The 8,547-nt window shown below is 38.4% G+C and overlaps 1 long non-coding RNA gene and 1 pseudogene across 1 annotated transcript; one reads left to right on the forward strand and one right to left on the reverse strand.

Annotated features, from left to right (window-relative positions):
* Window positions 1–65: 65 nt before the first annotated feature.
* LOC107873741 lies at window positions 66–6,101 on the forward strand. Its single transcript, XR_001675509.2, has 5 exons — window positions 66–4,236; window positions 4,629–4,721; window positions 4,849–4,980; window positions 5,073–5,524; window positions 5,604–6,101. It is a non-coding gene; the product is annotated as an uncharacterized LOC107873741 (long non-coding RNA).
* A 561-nt stretch (window positions 6,102–6,662) lies between these two features.
* Window positions 6,663–7,703, reverse strand: LOC124899208 (annotated as a pseudogene).
* Window positions 7,704–8,547: the final 844 nt, after the last annotated feature.

Raw genomic sequence — 8,547 nt, forward strand, 5'->3', positions numbered from 1 at the left:
CTACATCTAGAGAGTACTCAGATCATATGTGTCAACTTAGACTTTTATAGTTTTTAAGTGGCCAAGCTAGAAGACAGATATTGCTGAAAGAAGTGACTCCTACTCTCAATCAAGCTTATGCTATGCTCATAGAGGATGAAATCCAACATTCAACATGTATGATGACTATGAATGATAGATCAGAACCACTTGCTATGCAAGTGAATCGAAATTATGTCTTTGGATAAAGCAACTCTAACTATAGAGGTAGAAAGTGTGATTATTTCCATCTATTGGGTCATACCAAGAAAACTTGATATAAGTTGGTAGGGTATCCAAATGACTGGAAGAACAGGAAGAAACAAGGCTACAACTCTAATTTCAGATCACAGTATACTGGCAGTAACAACTTTGTAAACACTGATCACAGGTCTATTTCTCAGGCTTCAACTATGGTAGTTGGTCAAGTTAATGCTGATAGTTCTAGTCATGAAGTGACTCACACACCAAAGGCCAAGCCTCACACATTCACTGAGGAAGAGTATACTCAGATTATAACTATATTGAACAAAGACACAACAGATATGAAACAAGTCAATACGATAGGTATTACTAATTGTTTCTTGTCCAAAGCATGTTCTGACAGTTGGATTGTAGACTCAGGTGCTACACATCATGTGTCTGCACATTGACACTTGTTTAAAGGAGGTACCAGATTAGACTCCAAGCATGTGGATAAGTTGCACCTTTCAACAGGTGATGAAGTAACAATCTCACACACAGGAGAAACTCACATTTTTGCAGATGATGTGATAAAAAATGTTCTACATGTTTCAGACTTCAAACTCAATTTACTGTCTGTTGCCAAGATAACCAAGGAACTTTCATGTTTTCTATCCTTTTATCCTAATTTTTGTATCCTTCGGGACCTCTTCAATGGCAAGGTGAAGGGGATTGGTAGACAAGAGAGTGAACTATATGTTCTTAAGGGTGATAATGAGTCAAGATCAAAAGCCAATAGATTTATTGCAGAAGTCTCCACTTCCAGTTACATCTTATGGCACCAAAGACTTGGACACCCTGCTGCTCAGGTTCTCAAGTGTTTAGACATTATGAAGAATCCTAGTGATGCAAATATGTTGAATAAATGTTTTATGTGTCCACTAGCTAAACAGACAAGATTGCCATTCCCTTTAAGTGCTACTAGATGCTCTACATGTTTTGAACTTGTACACATGGATTTGTGGGGTCCATATAATACTTCTACTTTTGACAACAAGTATTACTTATTGACTATGGTAGATGACCATAGTAGATACACTTGGGTACACCTGTTTCAGTTAAAGTATGAGGACATAGTGGCCATTAAGACATTTATTTCCATGATTAAAACTCAGTTTGGCATAATGGAAAAAATCATTAGATCTAATAATGGCACTGAATTTATCAACTCTCAATGTAAGACACTGTTCCAGTCCCTGGGCATACTACATCAGACCAACTGTCCTCATACTCCTCAATAGAATGGAGTTGTGCAGAGGAAGCACAGACACATATTAAACATAGCTAGAGCCCTTAATTTTCAGTCTCACTTGCCCATTAAGTATTGGGGACTATGTGTAAAGGCTGAAGTATATCTAATGAACAGGTTACCATCTTCTATTCTAAGTGGTAAGAGCTCATTTCAGTTGATGTTTTCCAAGGATCCCAAGTTATCACATCTCAGGGTATTTGGATGCTTGTGTTGTGTTACTATCCTCCCAAGAGGTGATAAGTTCACAGAAAGGGCGAAACCTGCAGTTTTGATGGGATATTCAGAATCTCAGAAGGAGTATTTACTGTTGGATATCACCTCAAAGAAACTATTAGTTAGTAGAGATGTTGTGTTTCATGAAGAAGCATTTCCTTTTGCTTCCTCACCAGCACAAAATACACAAGCTTCCTCATCTGGAGAAAATATTACTGAATTCTTGATTCTTACAGATGAAGAAACATTTCATGAAACAAATATTGAGAGTGTTACTGAAGGAGCTCCAATTGAGGAGGATGACATTTCTGATGATGAAGTTCCTGGTGTAGCTTCACCTGGCACCACTCATGAAGAAACATGTCAAGATAACTGTTCCCTTCCTCAACCCTCTTTTAGTAGACCTACGAGAACAAGTAGACCACTAGTGTGGATGCATGATTATGTTGATACTTCAAGAAATCAGAGATGCAAAAATCCATTAGCCAGCAGCTTGTCTTATAACAATCTGAGTCCTACTTATTAGTGTTATTTATCCAAATTCTCCACTTTGACTGAGCCTCAGCATTATAAACAGGCTGTAAAAGATAAAAGGTAGGTAAAAGCTATGAAATCAGAGGTTCAAGCCTTGGAAGCTAACAAGACATGGGTCATTGTTGATCTACCTAAAGGGAAGAATACTATTGGTTCCAAATGGATATACAAAATCAAATATCTTGCCAATGGTGAAGTAGAGAGGTTCAAAGCAAGGTTAGTGGCCAAAGGATATAGCCAACAAGAAGGGTTACAGTCAGATATATGATTGCACTAGTTGCATCTAAAGGTTGGAATATTCATCAAATAGATATGCATAATGCATTCCTCCAAGGGGATCTTGAGGAGGAAGTTTACATGGAAATGCCTGAAGGATTTAGAAGACAGGGGGAGCACAAGGTGTGTAAGTTGATCAAATCCTTGTATGGTCTTAAGCAAGCCTCCAAGAAGTGGAATATTAAGCTTACTCGTGCCTTACTTGATGCTGGTTTTACTCAAAGTTCACATGATTGTTCCCTATTCACCCTGCATCAAGGTAATGATACTGTTATAGTTCTTGTTTATGTTGTTGATTTACTAATCACTGGAAGTAGTGCCTCCTTGATCAATGCTACCAAAATCAAGTTGCATCAGCAATTTAAGATGAAAGACTTGGGGGATCTCAAGTATTCTTTGGGTATTAAAGTTTAAAGATCAACATCAGGGATCATTCTGAACCAAAGGAAGTATATTCTAGAGTTGATTGCTGAAATAAGTCTTAGTGGTGCTAAGCCTGTTATTACTCCCTTAGATTCTAATGCCAGGCTCACCTCTATTGAGTATGAACAAGCAACAGGTGCACAAGGTGATGAACTGTTGTCTGACATTTCCTCTTACCAAAGACTTGTTGGGAAGCTTATGTATGCTACTATTACAAGGCCAGACATTAACTTTGTTGTCCAGACTCTCAACCAATTCATGCAACATCCCAAGAAGTCTCACTGGGAAGCAGCTAGCTACTAGGGTAGTCAGGTACCTAAAAAATTCTGTTGGCCAAGGTGTCTGGTTAAAGGCTGAACCTGTTAATACTTTGACTTGCTGGTGTGACTCTGATTGGGCTGCTTGTCCAAACACCATAAGATCAGTTACTTGTTACGCTATTCACTTTGGTGAATCACTCATATTATAGAAGTCCAAGAAGCAACACACTGTTTCCAGGAGTTCTGCTGAAGCTGAGTACAGAAGCATGGCTTCAGCAGTTGCAGAACTCACTTGGCTGGTTGGATTGTTTCAGGAACTTAAGGTCCCTATCAACCTCCCTATTTCAGTTTGTAATGACAGTAATTCAGCCATTCAACTGGCCAACAACCCTGTGTTCCATGAGAGAACCAAACACATTGAGATTGACTGTCATTTCATTAGGGACAAAATCAAAGATGGATTGATTAAGGCTCTACATGTTCAGTAGACTGATCAACTTGCCGATTTGCTTACCAAGGGCCTAAGTCTTTCTCAACATGCCCACTTAGTTAGCAAGCTTGGTGTGCTAAATGTTCTGCACCCTGCAGCTTGAGGGGGAGTGTTTTGGAACATACACGACTACCTGTTCCACTGATGTGTAATACCGATAAGAGTAGGCATTCAACTAGTTAGTAGCATATTGCTGAGTCAACTATATAAGTTGTTGGAGGTTGTTAGACAATGATTAGTGAGTGGCAATGAGCTGTCAAATTGAGTGTTCTAGAAGAAAGGTAGTTATTAGATATTTTGTTGCCTATATAAGGCACAACAATATGATTGTAACACATAAGTTTTGAAGCAGTTATAATTTTGATCTTTCTCCTCTTCTTAGCTCCATCAATGGAGTCTTAGCAAGTGTTTTCAAAGCCCTCAACTTAAAGATTCAGCTTTTGAGATTAAACAATATGTTGAAGATAACACGGGAGAAGACAAGCTTCAGATCCTTGGCCCTAATAATATCCAGTTATCTAAGACAGGTTCTTCTCTATTATTTGCTGCTTAGAAACCAAATTTACGCGTGTTGTTTACAATGTGTTTGATGAATTCTCAACTGAACTTTCTGTGAACGTTAAGTAGAAATTAGTAGATGATGTGATCCCGTTTCAGCGCTATAAGCTTTTAGTAATAAGGAAAAAACAATTCAAAATAGCAAGCATTTGTTATGATGTATGCTCAAGTGTGCAGATAATTTTCACAATTTTTTCAGAAGACTTATGACAATAATGTGTAGTAAAAAATGGTTGGTTTTCTTGAATATTCGGGTCTTCTGTTTTCTTCATCATCTTATAAACTGCTCTTCTTCTTTGTGCGTATGTGTGTAAATTAACAATTTGTCATAAATATCTCGAAATAACATTTTATACATCAGATCCTGAGAACGTGAAAGGAAGGGAAGGAGAAGTTACTTTGGTAGAATGAAGAAAATGAAGGAGAAATAGAGGAGGAAACAAAGAAATCATCAGTACGTCATACAATAGTCATCTATATTAAATGTTATACATATGTTCAATGAATTGTTATTCAAAAGTTCATAATCTGAAGCATAATTAATAGAAGTTTCTTTCATTCTGTCCCTTGTCAAAAAGCAGAACCCGTCCCTGCTTCCCCGAGCTCTTCCGACATGCTCAGTTCACACCTCCTAGTTGGCGTGCCGCTGCTATGCTTAGAACTTCTCTATTTGAAACATACATGGGATGAGCAAGAAGGAAGTCAAACAAAAGGTAATTGGCAACCTCTATACCATACCCTATATCTCAGTTTTTGTAAATCTTTGAAGAAATAGCATCAGCACCAACAATGTGAACCTCTGCAGGTAATAAAGTTTCTGAGAAAGTCCAATGCAATAAGAAGTGAAAAGAGCTTGAATTGTGATGCAGGGTTGTGTAATTTACATCACCAAGAATCAGCCACCGATAAGCATTTCGAGATGAGAGACTGCTGTTTTTAATGATCAACAGTAAAAGTTGTTCCTAAGAATGCCACCTCAAACTTCTAGACAAAATTGCTGCATATTTCCCTCCTGTTTCTTAGAAAAGAAGTTTTATTTGAGTACCATTAGGTAAATGGCTATAACCTACTCCGTTGATAGATTGCAATTTGAATATCTTCTACAGGCTAAACATGGCTATCGGCCTCCTTCACTGATGAGCACGCATCTCCTGTTCCGTTGTAAAGAATCCTCAAGGCCTCCATTGCTTATTCTCACAATTTAATGGCAAAGTTGATGCCACAAGGCCATTATTAGAAGTATTGAATCTTTCCGGGGTAATGGAGGTTCTAGGTTAAATTGTCCTTCTTAATTCTTTTCCGATTTTGGCTTCTAACCGTGTCTTCTTTTCTGCAGATGGCACCTTTAAGTCCATTAACGAAGAGAAGTCTGTTATCTAGCTGCAACTCAATTAGAAATGAAGCAACTTTTACTTGGATACACATCATGGAAACTATCACCCAGAGGGATTGCATCATAAAGTCTAATGCAGGAAGGTTCGGATCTGAGAATCTATTGCTCGGAGTTATTCAAGTGGTTAGAGTAGCGCAGTTATATATCACCATGCCATCTGCTTAAATCATCCAAGAGGAATCCGGTATCCATGTTATGTCGAATAATACGTGGAGGAACTCTCGGTATACCAATAAAAGCGACTATGTGCATGAATGAGCTTTTGAAAGTATAATTTTCGTTTGGAATTTTGAACATTAATAGACCTTTTTAGCAGAATGGTGATACGTATACATTGGTTCATGCTTTTGCTTTTGTTACAATAGTACAGTAGTATAGCAGTAATTTTTTCTAATCTTTGCATTCAGCATAGTAATTGAGTTCATAATCACATGTTTATAGTTATTTAAGTCGACATCTTAATACATACAAAAGGATTTGGAGAGAGGTATTAGATTCAAGTGAAGCCATAGATTACGCTGTAGATTTGCCTTTGGCTGTCCAAACCTACTGTGTCTGAAGTCCCATCTTATACCACTCTGTGGTCAAAGCAACCGTTTAACCTCGATTGGGGTACTGAGATACCACTCTGTCACAATCCCAATAAACATTAATCATGAAAGACAGGTCGTTAAGTGAAAAGGTTGTAGACTGCATATAAGCACTCACGACTCCCTCTCCTTGAACATTTGACCTACTTAGGCCAAAATCCCACTTTGAACAAGTACAAACTTGGTTATCAAACTAACTCATAGTAGAACCCTAAAAGTTGAACAAATGGAATTCCAATACTCAAATGAATGAAAGGTTCACATAAATCTTCAGAGAGACTTACAATTAAAGTTGAACAATACATGACCCAAAGTACATTACAACACCATTTCACCAGATGAACAAGTCACTACAGAAAATTAAATGGATATATAATGATACAAAATAGGATACACAGTTGGACCTGTCCCCTTCCACCCAAAAAAATACATAGTAGTCCTTAGTGATGCAGCACAACATGAAGAGTTTAAACTCATTATTTGTGACTAATTGCTGCGAAGACGCTCACCAAAGGGTAAAATCGATGGCTCACGAGCTTCAACCCCACCATAACGAGCACTGCAACTACACAAGGAGAAAAATCAGCACGGAACTAATACCTGAAGTCTTTTCTAGACAGAAGATAGAGAGCAATTCCCGTTGCTATATGGGGTCGATGTTGCATCTTCATCAATTATCCAAACAAAACCATGAGTGTCGAACCTCCTTCCTGACACTGTGTCTTGTATATGTAAAGTTTCTCAACGGTGCAACTTTCTGGCCTCGTATTCGGATGACCCCTCTCATCTATAACTTCAACATTAAGCTCTGGAAACTTCTGCGCTAGCAGCTTATATGCTTCAAAACTTACTGAACAGTTAGACATCCAAAGGGATCGCATTGGCCAACAAAGCCTCGTCGCCAAAGGGGCAGTCTCTAATCTCCAGCTTACGGAGGTTCTCACAACCAGAGAGAACGTAATGGAGGCCTAGATCTCTATCCCCTGCAAAGACTAAGGAAAGCATCTCTAACTTCTTAGCATGAACCCCGATGTACTCAAACACACGATCTGTAAGGAGGACAGAAAGAGAAAGTCGACGCAATTCCTTACAGTGTTGAACAATGGCCCAAAAACCAGCATCATGTGGTTCAAGGGTTGAGTAATCAGGTGTTTGAGGCTCGATAATACACAAACGAAATCGGATCATATTAGGACGGTTCCTTGCAATAGTAACCAACGCGTCATTTGTCATTTGGCGGCAGAAGTATAAAACTGACTGAAGCTTAGGGCAGCCCACTGAGATAGCTACAAGAACTTGCTCTGTCAAGGATACATTCGGTCCTGGAGAAAATGGATCAGAAGGGAACACCCTAAGCTCTTGAAGTTCCATACAAGAGTTAACAATCTCCTGAAGACCACTATCTTCAATGTAATCTAACACATGCATCACATCCATTCCAAATGACTTAAAGTATAAGATAGATAACCAGTTAGGCAGATTAGAGCCACTAGACCAGAAGAGCTTTAAAACTATTGTAAGTGTAGGACCAAGAATTAAATAACTGGAAAATCTTTAGTCCATATGTCATTTCAATATACACTGAAGCTTGTTGACACTGTTTATATATCCCTGGCGTTATCAGAATAGCACAACAAATAATAAGTTAGGATTATTGTTCTTCTCTCAGAAACTTCTGCATTTACAACTTAGACAAAACACTCAGAAGATATTCGGATGATAATCATGATCAACTTTTCTTTTTAATCACAAACACAGTTAATTTATCAAGTCTCGACTGCTGAAAATATGCAACTTTATAAAAAAGTAAAACACAAGCTAGAACCCACCCACAACAGCTGCAAATTTTGGAAGTCGCTGATGAGCTTTCCAATATAAGGTACTTGAACGGTAGGATAGCTTAAATTCAAAGAGCTAATTTTGGAGTGGATTGGATATATCGTTGGAAAGTAGGTTGGCACAGCCTCCCAAAACCCACTCTAGCCTTTGAGTTTATTGCTGCCTGAAAAAGGTTGAGATACATTTATGAAAACTTCAGAAACATCAGCCTGTATGTCATCAGAGTTTGGGATATGGTTAAATTTTAACCAGGGTTTAGATGTCGACGAGGAGAGGAGGCTTGTGTGGGGTTAAAATTGTGTTGGAAATTGTTCCCTCTTATGTCACTTCAGTTTCTGCAGCCAGGTCATACAAGTCTATGATCTTGCTTCATGGCCCAGAAATAGAACCAAAGGACCAAGGCATTTCTTCGCTATGGTATTCTTGATACTCTTTCCACCGAGTGCAGTCGAAGACCA

This window comes from Capsicum annuum, chromosome 6 (genome assembly GCF_002878395.1).
Source record: "Capsicum annuum cultivar UCD-10X-F1 chromosome 6, UCD10Xv1.1, whole genome shotgun sequence".
Taxonomy (NCBI): Eukaryota; Viridiplantae; Streptophyta; class Magnoliopsida; order Solanales; family Solanaceae; genus Capsicum; species Capsicum annuum.